The 14993-nt window shown below is 41.8% G+C and overlaps 1 protein-coding gene across 5 annotated transcripts in view; it reads left to right on the top strand.

Moving 5' to 3' along the window:
- The window catches only part of LOC111862420 (serine/threonine-protein kinase SIK3), a 124276-nt gene that overhangs the window by 35528 nt on the left and 73755 nt on the right, over nt 1-14993 (top strand). The window contains exon 1 of one of the 5 annotated variants that reach the window (XM_023847802.2): nt 12329-12351. The exons of the other annotated variants lie outside the window; for them this stretch is intronic. The gene's annotated coding sequence lies outside the window, so the exon portion shown is untranslated. Of the gene's footprint in view, nt 1-12328; nt 12352-14993 lie in introns of those variants that run through there. 5 annotated transcript variants of the gene reach the window in all.

Here is a 14993-nt window from a genome sequence, read left to right as displayed (position 1 = left end):
AATTACACGCACTCTAGTGGTTTTAATTACACGATTGGGTACAAAGGTAGACTTGTTGAACTGCAATAAAAGGATTTTAAAATGCACATGCAAGGTTCTCACATGACTTACTTTGACGTATTGTACATGTTTTGGTGTGTTTGTCACTCAAAACTTTTATGTTAAATGCTATCCAGAACACAAGTGTTTTATAACGGCACAGTTACGGAGAAAAATAGAAATAATGCTTTATCCTTCATTTGGCCGAAATGCACGCCCCCAAATGAAGAAAATTTGAGGGAAAGTGTTTCCTTCAGAGGTTCTGGCAGCACCATCTGAAATGTGCTTCAATCTTTAGTGGTATTTCTATGTTGCGACAGGTCCAAATTACAAACTTGTCCAAAATACACGGACTTCCCCTGCTGTCAACAGATGAGCTAAACAATTCTTCTATCTGTTCAAAATGTTATGGGAATCTCCATGCAGATCACCGTTCCCATCTTTTATTAAGTTTGTTCGAGGTTTGGTAGTCCTTAAATTACGTAATTTATATGCCTAGAATGTTCTTCTTTTTACTCTTTGTTGCAAGACCATTATTTTTCTCTTTTAGATATTCCCAGCTTTTGTTTCAGAAATGTAGATTACCTTCACGTCATCCGTTGTTGAAGTTATCTCGATTTCTGTAACCACTGCAGTTTGGCTTGTGTCCTGTCCACTAATAGTTTCGAATATCCATTGTCAAACCATGGCTTATTCTGTTTCAGATCCTAATTATCCATACTCTTTTTGGCCGAGATTTTTGTACTCTGTCTGTAGTTTTCCAGTCTCTCTTGATGTCCACATCATTTAAATTTTCCTAAGTTGCCAACCTGTTTGAGATTTTACCCTGATACTCTTCTTTATCTTCCACCTCAGTTAGTTTATTGACACCGAATCTCTCCATATACGTAGAACCTTTGCGCAGCTCGTTTGCTTACTGTCAGTCTCTCCCTAACTACGGCTACCAGGAGGCAGTGATCAGTATCACAGCCAGCTCCTCTGAAAGATCATACGTCGGGTTAACTTGATGTCATCTCTTGTCTCTTCAAATGTTGCAGTAGTTGAAAGATGTGAAATGTGAATTTTGTCTCCTGTTGCTATGAACAGTAACCGACCGATCCACTTCAAAACCTAATTTTGATTATCTTTAGTTCGGTGTAATCAAAATCAAACGTATCGTTTATGAGGCGATGTCAGAAGATCTCATATTACGACGGGCGAATATGTCTAAAAATCGTATTTTCTCTACAACTTAGCCTAAGACTTTTATATTAGATCTCTGGCGGATTTTGTCAAAATGTATTCCGTCAGTCCATTTGTTTCTTGCAATCAAACAAGAGGGATATTTTCATTTAAGCTGGTTGTTTAACGGCACTGTCAATGTTGATACTACAGGGAGATCGAGAAGTCGCGCACATCACACTAAGCAGTTATACTGTTTTGCTGGTTTAATGCACAGACTACAAGACACAGCACATGCTATTAATGTTTATAACCTTACATCTTCGAAATGCAAAATCAAATCATGTCTTTACAACATATGCTCGAAATGGCTTCCCTGTTCAGCAATGCATGCGCGAGCTCATTTTACCATGTTTGAGGCCACTTTGTGTAGCACCTGTAAACTGATGCTGTTAATCGTCGTAATTTTCGTAATGTTTTTATAGACAATTCCTATGAGGTACCCCCAAAGGAAAAAATCTGCGGGTGACAAATCGGGCGAATGCGGGGGCCACAATCCTTTCGAAATGAGACGGTCACCGAAAAACTCGCGCAAGAACTGCATGGTTTCATTAGATGTGTGACATGTGGCACCATGTTGCTGCAACCAACACTTTCGTTCATCAACTTCAAGAAGCGCAATAAACTGTGTAATGATGTCTTGGTACACTGGACTGTTCACTGTTGTTTCAAAGATAATTGGGCCCACTATTCGACGACGTGATATAGCACATCACGCTCCAATTCTCTGACAGTGCAAGGGCGTTTCATATAACATGTGGATTTTCAGATGGCCAAATCATATTGTTTTGCCTATTCACGTAGCCACTAAGGTGAAACCACGCTTCGTCAGTGAAGAAAACCCGATCAAACTCTTCAATTCCATGGTTGCCAACAAATGTCCGAAACCATCTACAGTACACTAAGCGTTTTTCTTTATCCAGGTCTTTCAATTCCTGCACACAGCGAACACGATATGCACGAAGTTTTAACTTCTTCATCGCTTTCTGAGCACTTCCGTACGAAATCCCTGATTGCGCTGATAGTCTTATGAGACTTTCAGAAGGGGAACGCTAAAAATTTTCTCCGCGTCAGCCAGTTTAGCCTCAGTCAAAGTGGCCGGTCTCCCGGATCTCTTCCTATCTGAAACTGATCCACATTCCCGAAATCGGTTGATTATTCTCGTTATCGTCGAATTGTTAGAAACTGCAGAATCCGGATTTTCCCGACGAAACTCGTCTGCGACACATGCATAAGAACGACAGGCGAAACATTATTTATTATTGTAGAATCCACAATGAAAACTCGTTCTTGGGAAAACGACATATCTGTCACGCAATAAACAAAGCTATACTGCAGACGTCATATGACCGATACACGACAGATGGCGTTTCTACTCGTTAGTACCCCTACGGTGCCATCTAGCGGTAGGAGAAATAATTATATTGACTGCAATACAATTTATAACTTTTAATTTGTTATGCGCGATTTTTTGATCTCCCTGTATATAGAGTCGATGAAGGAATGATGAATGAATGTGGAGTAGTTTGTTAGATGAGAACAGGCAGGGGAGAGCGTAGTACTAAACCTGACCCGGTGCCACTTCGTCCGCCATAAATCCCACATGATCTATCCACGGATCGCACCCAGGCCGCCGCGTTAGAAAGCCGGCTGTAAACCACCAGAGCTGTGGCACAACCTGACAGGCGTGACGATGGGTACTATGAAAATGTTTATGAAAGCACCTCAATCACTGCAGACTCTTGGCAACGCCCGCGGTAACGGCCTTCTTTTCAGCACTTTCGACACTACTGTAGGTCAGTAATATCTGCGTGTGTCGTACAAATTATTGCAATTTCTGAAAATATAATTATAAGTTCGGCTTAATATGTTTACGTTTAAACATATTCNAAATGTGTAATATCAAAGACATATTACAGCGCTTTTCACTGACAATACACACCGCACTAATACTGTATATTAAAGGTAGGCCTACTCACCAAATTACAGTAGATTACATCAATTGTTGTGCCTTAATGTACCTAGATACGAGTACAGTAATCAGTTATCTTCATCTGTTTCCTGTTACTTTCCCAATACACACTTTCTAAATTACGTTTAATGTCCATATCAGAGAAATTCAGGAATGAAAATGACGTTACATATGAGGTTGATGCATTTGTGCATGTCGTACTAAGCAAGGTATAAAAACAGTTGCTTTATGAGGAATTAGTTCGTACCATTGAATATTTGACGGAATAGACAAGGTGTCGCAGAAACCGATGTTGCTATAACCAAGTTTTACTGTATATATTTTAAATAACAGCACTGTCTCCGTAGGCACGTTTCTTTAGCTTTTGGTTTGATGGCAAACCGAATGAATAATTTGCGCTAAGTATGTGAAATTTGGTACAGAGATTATGTATCTACAAATTACATACAGGATATTGTTTGTAAATTAACATCGACAGATATGCTAGTGATTAGAAACGACAAAACGACCTTGATTGGACTGGTGTGCTGATGCTGATCGTTCATCATAAAGCCGCGGGGCGTACCACTTGCCGATCTTGCATATGAGCGCTAAGCGGCGAGCGCAGTAACAGATGGCGTTGCTAACGTTGATTGTTGGGATGTTACAAGTAACGCAATGAGTGAATGATCTATTGGAAGTTGGCTGTATGCACATGCAATTGCGTATGGGAACTTGTAATAGTAATAGATCTGTGCAGTCGGAAAGTGAGTTCTACGCGGAGCTCCGTATTTTCTCTGCCGTTTAACCGAATGACTGAGGAACTTACTCCGTTATTCAAGTGTTTAGGCGATGCTTGCATCATAACACGAAGTTGAGCCCCGAAATTCGTTTCCTGAGTTGATTGTAACATTGAACATCCACGGCTGGGCGTTAGTTAGGTGATTAATCTTTTAAAGCGCAGTGGTTACTGTATGCACCACCTGTTTGTAACACTCTAAAATTTGCTTTAACAACATTGATGTTTCCAGGTTAAGTCCCTCTTTCATAACACCGTACGGTCGCACGGTGTACGCGCCCGCCCCCAAAAATCTTCTCTCTATTTCGGGAGATTGGCTAAGAATATCCAATAACATCTGACTTCTTCGGTCCCTACGGTGTGATGTTATTCATAGGTTTTACTGAAATATGCTTAGATGGACACTTTTAATTAGTGCAGTGTTAACTAAAGTGATTAGTTGGCTGAGGTTCCGACGTTTCTAAAACGTCATGAATAAATGTGCTAATGTGATGCCGTCAGGAGGTAATATCACGTAATTGTACTGGGGACTACATCATGCGGGCACTGAAAGCTATGAGAATGTAACATTCGTGTTTTCTGCCACGGATGCAATGTAGAGCACCCAAAGACATGTGAAATTTACTCCGCACGCTTCCCAGTTTGTTCATTTGATTTTTTTTTTCAGTTAACCTAATCCTTCCGGCCGCACTATGGCCCTGGGGTTGACTCAGCCTCTAACAGAAATAAATATCAGGAATTAATTAAATAATTTTCCTGAGGAGTAAAGCGCGGCCGGCGCGTAAGACTGACAACCTTACCGCCATCTTTGAGCCGATTGTCTAGATAATGTGGGACCCTCAACGTCTCAACCCTATGGGCCTTCACGGCCTCGTACAGGGATAGCTTTACTTACTTTACTTACTCCTGCCAGTTTGTAGGGTAGCCACTGCGGTTAAGACGATGTCCAAGTATTGGTGTAGAGTACTAATGTGTATGCAAAGCGAATCCTCCTTCCAGACCGTTTTTAATTACACAAGTAAACTTAAATCTGTAGAGGCCTTGCGACGAGCTGATCACCCGCCCAAGGAGTGCTACCGAATGTGTAAGATCGAGAAAAAACCGATGTGAACGGAGAAGTTCATGGAGGCGGGCCTAGGCCCACTGGGGCTGTAGTGCCAAGGGGAAAAAAACTTTAATCTCTTTGTGTTGGGTGATTTCCTTATTTACAGTTTTAGCTATGTACTGTATGTTGTGATCCAGACAAGGAAAGCAGCCGGATTCCGACTGAAGAAACGGGCAGTACTCCCTGTATCTCACAGGATTTGAAGTTTTCACGATGGTGAAGATATATGTGCCGATCACAGTGGCCGCTTGGCGTAAGGTATGAACTATCTTCGCCCCTTTTAAGACTGGGATCGTGGGTTCGAATCCCACTGGAGGCATGGATGTCTGTGCGTTTATTCTGTATTTGTGCTTTCCTGTGTGCAGGTAGCGGCTTTGCGACGGGCTTATCCCCGTACAAGGAGCCTCCCGACTACGTAAGAGCTCAAGAAACTGAGAAAGCGACCAAGTTCCAACAAAGGGCTGTAGAGCCATAGAAAGAAGATTTATATAGTGGCGATCTGGGTCATAAAACCATGTAGTCTGGTAGATAGTTTTCTATTCCATATTCCACTTATACCCTGATGATGAAATCCGAATATTCCTCCGAAACGTTAGCATCCACCTATCAGCCTTAGAGGTGTCATAATCCAGAAACTCGCAACATGAATTGTGTTCTCTTTTCCATCTCTGAGTCAGGGAGATTTTCATTTCGACCCGTATCTGTTCATTATAAAATATAAGTCTACAAGAAATTTAAAGCGAGTTTTATCAGATATCACACAAACGGCCCTCACGCACAGAACCGGTACCTCTTCCCATGTATGCTTGACTCCGCCTGTCTCCATGTAATACCTCGAAAGAAGCCGAACGGATCTTCGTTAAATTTTACGTATATTGGGAAGTTTTACAAAATCTTGTCCACATATTGCAGTTTTCGTTAAAATTAGACAACAGTAACGGAATATTCTCACGAAGAACGCCCTGCTTTTCTGTTCGCATCTCGAGCATAGTTTGTTAAATGTTGGAGCGGAAAATGTTTTGAACACAAGTTGCAGAGAAAAACGAGACATATTTTATGCCCAATATACTTTTGCGTAATTCTCTCGCCTTTAAGATGATTAAACAAAAGAGACCGACCTTTCGGTGAAACGCATTTTCGGATGGTCAGTTTTTGACAACTCAACCCTAGGTCAGCAAGAAAACTACGTTCATATTTTCCGATCAGGTCAGAAGGTCAGCCATCTTTACAAAAAAAAAAAAAAACTTGTTCTCAGTGTGTCAGCTCCTCATCTCCTATAATGTGTCCTTTAGGTTAGTACAAAGAATGTACCGTCACTATTTATTATAGGAGGGGCACTATTCTACAAACCGGAAGATAGCGGATTCGATTCCCGATGAGGTCATTCGATTTGTAATCTAACCCTTCCAGTCGCAGTATGGCCCTGGTGTCGACTCATCCTGTAAGAGTAATTAGTATCATGAATCTTCTGGGGTTAAAGGGAGGCTGGTGCGTAAGGCTGACAACCTCACAGCTGTGTGTGAGCCGTTTGTCTAGAAAATGTGGGAGCCTCCACGGCATGATGCAGGGATTGCTTCGCCATTATTTGTTATACGTTCCGTCAACACAATTTCTGTATGAACTGAATACATTTTTTTCCTTTACACCATGTTTCGGCCATTTATGTCCACCATCAGGTAAATACATTGGCCAGTGCTTACATTTTAAGGGGAATGTCAAATGCGTTATTTACACCATTAATGGCAACTGTAGTTCCTATGCAAACTTAAAATATTTTAGGTTAAAATTAATTTTACCTTTAAATTAATTTAAGATAAAGTAAAATTAAGATTAATTATTATAATTGTTATTAGACTTTCTATTATAGTTTTTAATGTAGTCGGATTTTTTGGTTGGTTAGTTTTTACTGTGGTGGTCACACACTGTCGCCGGTCACGGTACCCGATCGGTCTAAGGTATGTACTGTCTTCGCTCGCTTGGAAACCGGGATCGTGGGTTCGAATCCCACTCAGGGCATGAATGTTTAGTTTGTGTGTATGCGCGTTTTTCTATATTTGTGTACAGGTAGAGGCCTTGCGACGAGCTGATCATCCGCCCAAAGAGTCCTACCGAATATGTAAGATCTAGAAAAACCGAAGTGAACGGAGAAGTTCATGGAGGTAGGCCTAGGCCCACTGGGGCTCTAGTGCCAAGGAAAATAAGAAGTCGCACACAGTCACTCATCCAAGACAAAACACAACACCATTCGCAACAAGTTTTACTAGGCGAGAAAACGAATACACAAAAAATAACGCGCACGTATCAAAACCAGTACACGATCACACAGATGAAGACCTCGTTCTTTTGAGATTTTAACAGATAGATATGTTAACATACAAAATTATGCTTTGATATGAAAACATCACTTATGTGTGCTTAGAAAACCATCTTAATAGCGTGCATTGATACTATATTGTTGGGCGTTATTTTCAAAATGAAGAGCAAGCCTTATGTAGACGTCACGGGTGTCCATCCGTCTGTAACCTAGTTTTTTTTTTTCTTGGCACTACAGCACCAGTGGGCCTAGGCCTACCTCCATGAACTTCTCCGTTCACTTCGGTTTTCCTAGATCTTACACATACGGTAAGACTCCTTGGGCGGGTGATCAGCTCGTCGCAAGGCCTCTCTACCTGTAGACAAACACAGAAAAACGCACACAAACATCCATGCCCTGAGTGGGATTCGAACCCACGATCTCGGCTTCCGAGCGAGCGAAGACAGTGCATGCCTTAGACCGCTCGGCTACCGTGACCGGTCTGTAACCTAGTACAGCGCCTAAATCGTTGAGCAAGTCTTTTTAAATTTGATACGGAAAACATAGACTTTCACTAAAAGCTGTCATGTGGTTCCGATTTTCAACCATATTGACACACAGTAAAGTCCTCTTTACTTAACGCCATAAATGCACTTCTTTATAAATGTCATATGCCATTAATCAAATGCTACGAAGAGATCCCAGGTAAGCTTTGATTACTGAACTGCAGAGAAGTTTATTGAAATTTTGTGTATTGCGTTGTGAAATATGCCCTTTCCAGTTTTGTTATTACGGGAGAGATTACGAACCACGCACAGCTCTGGCAAATCAGTAAGACAGTGAGATTTAATATAAATGCGCTCTGAAAATGTATCTGCAGCCGGCGATATATATCAAGATTTTTTTCGCGGCTGTACAGATATAGAGATATTTTATGGCTTACAGTAGGTGTAGAGAGACTGATGTCGCCTTACGACCTAATGGGCGCCTTCGAGAGTATGCAGAACTGCCCTTTTTGCTTAAATTTTATATATTATTTTACGAGGTCGCAGTGTTACAAAGTTTGAGAACCCCTACTATTCCATGAGCTACGTAACAATTGTGTTGGTGGGCTATGAACGTTGTCGTCGGCGTCCCGATGATGATGATGATGATAATCGTTATAATCATTGTAAAGGCTTACATCACCGAAGTATGGCATTATCAACGCAAGAATTATATTTCATTCAATCAGTTTGATTTGCGATTGTCTGTTGCCATGATAATTATAGAATGACTAGTGAATTGGAGAGAATATGGAAGGAAGCTGACATGTTACGTACAATGTGGACCTTCGATTTTGGCGTGCCTGAGAAAAACCCCTGGAGACTTAACTTACTCTTGCAGTACATTTGTGTTTTCAATTTAACGTACTCTTGCAGTACATTTGTGTTTTCAATTTAACGTAATCTTGCAGTACATTGTGTTTTCAATTTAACGTACTTTTGCAGTACATTTGTGTTTTCAATTTAACGTAATCTTGCAGTACATTGTGTTTTCAATTTAGCCTACTCTTGCAGTACATTTGTATTTTCAATTTAACGTAATCTTGCAGTGCATTTGTGTTTTCAATTTAACGTGGTCTTGCAGTACATTTGTGTTTTCAATTTAACGTAATCTTGCATTACATTTGTGTTTTTAATTTAACGTAATCTTGCAGTACATTGTGTTTTCAATTTAACGTACTCTTGCAGTACATTTGTATTTTCAATTTAACGTAATCTTGCAGTGCATTTGTGTTTTCAATTTAACGTGGTCTTGCAGTACATTTGTGTTTTCAATTTAACATACTCTTGCAGTACATGTGTTTTCAATTTAGCGTACTCTTGCAGTACATTTGTGTTTTCAATTTAACATACTCTTGCAGTACATGTGTTTTCAATTTAGCGTACTCTTGCAGTAGATTTGTGTTTTCAATTTAGCCTACTCTTGCAGTACATTTGTGTTTTCAATTTAACTTACTCTTGCAATACATTTGAGTTGTTAACGTACCCTCGCAGTGCATTTCTGTTAATGTAACGCAGTCATGCATTGCAGTTATGCTGTCAACTTAACGTACTCATGCAGTGTCTCTGTGGTACCTACTTAACGCACCTGTGCAGTGTATTTGTGGTATCGATTTGACATATTAGTGCAGTACCATCTGTATAGCCAACTTAGCATACTTATACAGTGTTGCCAGCCTAACGCACTCGTACTTTATTTGTTGCCAACATGACTTACTCGTGCAGTGCATCTGTGCTACAAATTTAACGTTCTCGTGTAGTACAATGTTACTAGCATATGTCTTTCAGTATGTTGTATCTGTATAGTTAGGCTTTATAAAAGTACAGTAAAATTTGCCTGGTACGAGTATTACCCAGTTGATATGTTTATGAAATTGGAAAGCAAAATATCCTGACAGTTGGTTGGTACTAGAGAAGTAGCGAGCTCATTGGTAGGAATGCTACTTGTATGTTTATATACCTTATGGACAGGGTTTGAGGTGGCATTTCTCGAAACTTTGATAGAATGATTATACAGCCATGTCTCTATCTCCAGAGCCCCGTCAATTGAAACAGATTGCAACATCATAAAGTTATGCTGGTCATTGGGCAACATATTAGAAGAATTGAAAGTTCGGTCAGTCGTCATTAAGCAGAATTACCTAACTGGAAACAGTACGTACGAGAGAAGAATGCGAAGCAACAGAACCTCAGAACAGATTGTGGCACAAACGTGAAGGGGGAGGAGAAGTTATGAAGGTCGGTGAAGAGATGGTGTGAAACCGGCAACCGGTGAAGATGAAAACCCAAATTAATACCGACTGTCTCTTATGGAAAGCTAATTACAACTTCGTACAAATGAAATTTCACTTTTATCGGTGCGTGATTAAGAACAATGAATTAAACTGCTGTCACGTAATTGCAGTTATAAATTGTAGTTCATACAATAACTTTATATCCGAGAATCGTCTACTTTCGTGTCGTGCTTGTTTCCGCGATAGGAAGTTTCCCGTACTGACGTCAGACGTACGTAGCTCAGACGTCATCGGAACCAACTCCAAAGAGTTTCGATCTGGGAAGATACCACGTATGACGTGAATGGTGAGGTAGGGAGTGTCATTAACATACTTGTAGACGGACTATTGAAATGTATGTTGTTCAGGAGATAGACTGATCATCACGCATCTTGTGGGCTTGCTGTGTTTCCATTAAATGTCTTTGATCTAAGGAGTCTTATTCAGGTTTTAAGGATAGTTTATGGGCATTTCGAAATTTGTCTCCATATTAGTATTTCTGGTTACAGATACCCATTGTGTCAGATCTATAACTACATCAATTATTTGTTTGTAATCATCGCCTTGAAATCAGCAAAAATACTTCTCTGTCGCAATGATTTTATAGTTCCAACTTGGCGACGATGTAATAGAAGATAAAAAAATAAAGCTATTCCTGTAACAGGCCTTGAAGGCCCATAGCGTTGTGAGACATCGAGGCTCCCACATTTTCTCTATACCAATGATTCTCAACTTTTTTCAGACCGCTGCCTGGTAAATTCTTTTTTCTGTAAGACGAGGGCCCGGTACCGTGCCGCGACCCAGCGGTTGGGAAACATTGCTCTAGTCTGTCGGCTCGCATATAGCGGAAAGGTTGTTAGCCTTACACGCCGGCCGCCCTTTACCCTACAGGAAAATTCCTGCTACTCATTTCCGTTATAGGTTGAGTCGACCCCAGGACCAAAGTGCGGCTGGAAGGATTAGGTAAATTGAAAGTAGCGCAGTTGGTTGGGGCACTATGGTGCAAGCCGGAAGGTCGCGGGTTCGAGTCCCAATGAGGTGATAGAAGATATGTAGACGTAATAATCTGTAAACATTATTTGCCAGCCACAAGGGCGAGATATTGTGTAATACAATTGTACTTACGATCCATAATTCGCAGGGGTCGCATGTTCTTACTCTGTCGCGTTCGCACCCTTGCGGGGCACATGTTAAGTTCTGTGAGTCCATCTACTCGGCCCGCGTGGAATTCGGTAAGTTTTATGTTTAAGAACTCTACGAGACACTGGATAGCCATTTGGGTTTTCATGAAGCTCGCGTATGTTTAACGACGACTTGACGTGAAGATCTGCATGTGCTTCTATAGGTATCTCACTAAATGCTTATCGAAGACAGTGAAACCAGTTTTTCATCCAGTGCGTTTTTCATAAGTTCTACAGTTTTAGAGGTAATTAAAAGCACACTTTCGAACTTCCGTATTAAATACCCACATGTTTCCTCTAGGACATAGTCGAAGTTGAAACAGTTTTTACGGATTTAGCTCAGCTTGCCGCCTGCTTTTACTGGTTGAATACTTTGCTAACCCTTTGACCAAGAAGATGGAGGCAGTATATCCCTCCGAAACATGCTGTCTCCGAATTATACGGCGTTACAACTCAGAAGATCGTACTTATCAGACATTGTAGAATTTAGATTGTATTCGAATTAGATTTATTTTAATGTAGTGCTGAATTAGAATATGACTTTAAAGCTTATATATATATAATTTTCGTTCGAGTTGCATGGTAACAGTAAACATTGAAGCTTTAATATTGATTATTCATTCAGCAGGCGCATATAGTTTGACTTCTCTCTAATTTGGGTATTATAACCTAACAGTTTAATGTTTGTTTATTATACGGGAAGATTTCGTCGTAGTTTTGGTTATTTCATTTATTGCTTCTACCGAACGCGCCTGTAAGACAAATTAGCCTTATTCCCGCGATATGTTTCAGTTGTTGGAAGTGTATTCAGACCAGCGACATTAACCACGCGGGGCGCATGCGTTGAAATCTTGTCAGACTTCCTCTCTTTGAAATGACGTTCTTGTGTAGACGCTGTCGGTCCCCTCTGGTCATTGGCTGTGGAAGGACAAACAAACAGTTAGGTAAGGTATTGTGACATGAAAGCCAAAGGAGACAGTCGTTGTTAGATATTGGCACAGTAAACACACGATGACATGCGGTAAACACGCCATGATGTGAGGAAGCGAGCTGTTGCTACGCAACGGTCGGTAATCAAGGACTGTGAGGCGGTTTCTTTGCGGTCCGATGCAGGGCTATACGAGTATAACGAGTGCTAGCGAAGTATAACTCGTATTATAATCTGAGACAGTAAAAGATGGTCATGAGTCCATCGGAACTCAGACCCGAGAATGACTGCGCTGGCGAGGACCAGCAGCAATTGGTAACGACAGACCCGTCCTTTCGTCAGAGAGGGCGCTCCACATCAACACTGCAACTGTCTGACAGTCTGACTGGTCTTGTGCGTCAGATAGGGCTTGACACAAAGACAGATTGGCTGACTTACCGTCGGTCGTAACAAAACTTTGGCTTTGACTTGATAACTCGTATCATGGTTAATATACCAACGTCAGAATTTCAGAAAATATGTTCAAACGAGATTGAATCACTGCGGTTGGAATACAGGGACACCATACAACAATATTCTGACCCAGAAGCTTTTACGGAACCTGTACGCGGGGTAAAAAAGTAAAAGTATCCCTGTAACAGGCCGTGGAGGCCCATAGGGTTGTGAGATGTTGAGGTTACCACATTTTCTAAACAATCGGCTCACAGATGGCGGCAAGGTTGTCAGCCCTACGCACCGGCCGCCCTTTACCCCCAAGAATATTCCTGGTACTCATTTCTATTAGAGGATGAGTCGACCCCAGGGCCATAGTGCGGCTGGAAGGATTAGGTCAATTGAAAAAATCCCGTGACCTCATCTGGGCTTGAACTCGCGACCTTCCGGCTTGTAGCATAGTGCCTCAACCAATTACACGGGGTATTCATCGCTATTGCCCGCCTAGCGGGATGTACCCCTGCGCCTGGCCGAGATCAGAGGGAATCTCCACCAGTTACTGAAAGGAATGCAGCTGTGTAGCACCGCGAATGGAGTGTATACAAAGGTGCTACACGATTTGACGACAGTCAAAGGGGAGACAGCCAAGTCCACCATTACTGAACCTTCATCCAACGAGGAATTCCGCGAGCTGAAAAGGCGAAATCGACAGCGTTCAGATGACGCCGACAATAGAACCAGGAAACCAGCAACGTTCACCGCGGGAGTAAACTACCCCCAGTTGCTGTCGGAACTTCTTCGCCCTCCTGTGGTAAACTGAAATTGAGGCTGACCATGGATGTGACGCGGACGAGTCCATTGAGGGTCAGCAACAGCAGACTCCACCCAGCCAGGCAGATCGGCCGCCTGGTATTGTACTAACCTAAGTGGTAAACCTGATACAATCACGAAGGCAGAAGAAAGAGTTACTAAAAGGTAACTTCGAGTTCCGTAGCATCAGAAACGGTGACCATAGTTGTCACGAAATAAATGGCGGATACTTCAACCATCCACTCTCACTTCAAGTGCAATAACCTCCCATACTTCATCTTCCATCCCAATTCCCAGAGTCTTATAAAGGATGTAGTGTGACAGCTTCCATTCACCGCCCCTGCAGAGGGCATCTCAGGTGGATTGGTGGACCTTGGCTTTGATGTTATTAGTGCCAAACAAATGTCAGGTACCTGCCAATCACCTGTAGAGGGATGATCCACAGTACATCTTCGCCTCTTCTTCATAATCTCATCTAGGACGCCAGAGTCCCAGGATTTATCGACACTGACAAGCCTTTGTGATATTGCAAGCAGGGTACAATACTGGTCTTACTCACTGCTAGAAGTTTGGCCATATCTGTGCTAACTGCAGGGAACCTTCCCGTTTTATGTGGTATGGTGGCAATCACCTGCACAAGAAGTCCCCGTAATAGGGCAATACAGCATCAGTGCCGATGTGCTGCAACTGCAAGTTAGTGGATGGAGAGGAACCTCATCATTACAATTATCGAGGTTGCAGCCACGCCAGGGACAAGATGCGAAAGAGAAAATAGCAGAGAGTGCCCAAGACTACATCAGGAAGGGTGTTTTCTTCCAACCACAGCAACCCTGGATTGTCCTCATTGGCAACGCTGAGCAGCAGTGCACCACATTCTTGTGAATCTTCACTAGATGTAAAGTTCTACCTAGAGGCAAAGGACCTTCAAACATATTTTTGTAAATTTACTTCACATTGGGCCAGTGACTAGTATGAATGAATTGAACGCATACTTCTGTCCAAAGTAATGAAAAGACATTGAGGAGCATCAGAAGTGATTATTAACCTGGGGGGGGGGGCTCGAATTTCCCCTTTAGCACTCAGGCGTCTGCTGGGCCCACTGTGCTCCCAAGTGTTGCTTGTTTAAGAGACTTGGCCATAACTAGAGACAAAACTTTCCAGACTGAGGCCCACTTAATATTCAGTGGCTTTATTCCTGCATAGCCACAGCAGCATCAGAGAGTCCCAACTTTTCTATGAAATATATTTGAAATGAACAGAGCCACTTCATCCATCGTTGTCTGACCAATGACATTTCAGAAATTACTTTGAATATTGGCATTACTGAATTGTTTGTTGCTAATCCCAGCATAATGTACACTGTTTGTAAATAAACAGTGTCACGTGATATCTAATATCATCAGAATCTGCAGTGAG

Source organism: Cryptotermes secundus, unplaced genomic scaffold, assembly GCF_002891405.2.
Source record: "Cryptotermes secundus unplaced genomic scaffold, Csec_1.0 scaffold741, whole genome shotgun sequence".
NCBI classification, from domain to species: domain Eukaryota; kingdom Metazoa; phylum Arthropoda; class Insecta; order Blattodea; family Kalotermitidae; genus Cryptotermes; species Cryptotermes secundus.
This window is presented reverse-complemented; position numbering and strand designations above follow the sequence as displayed.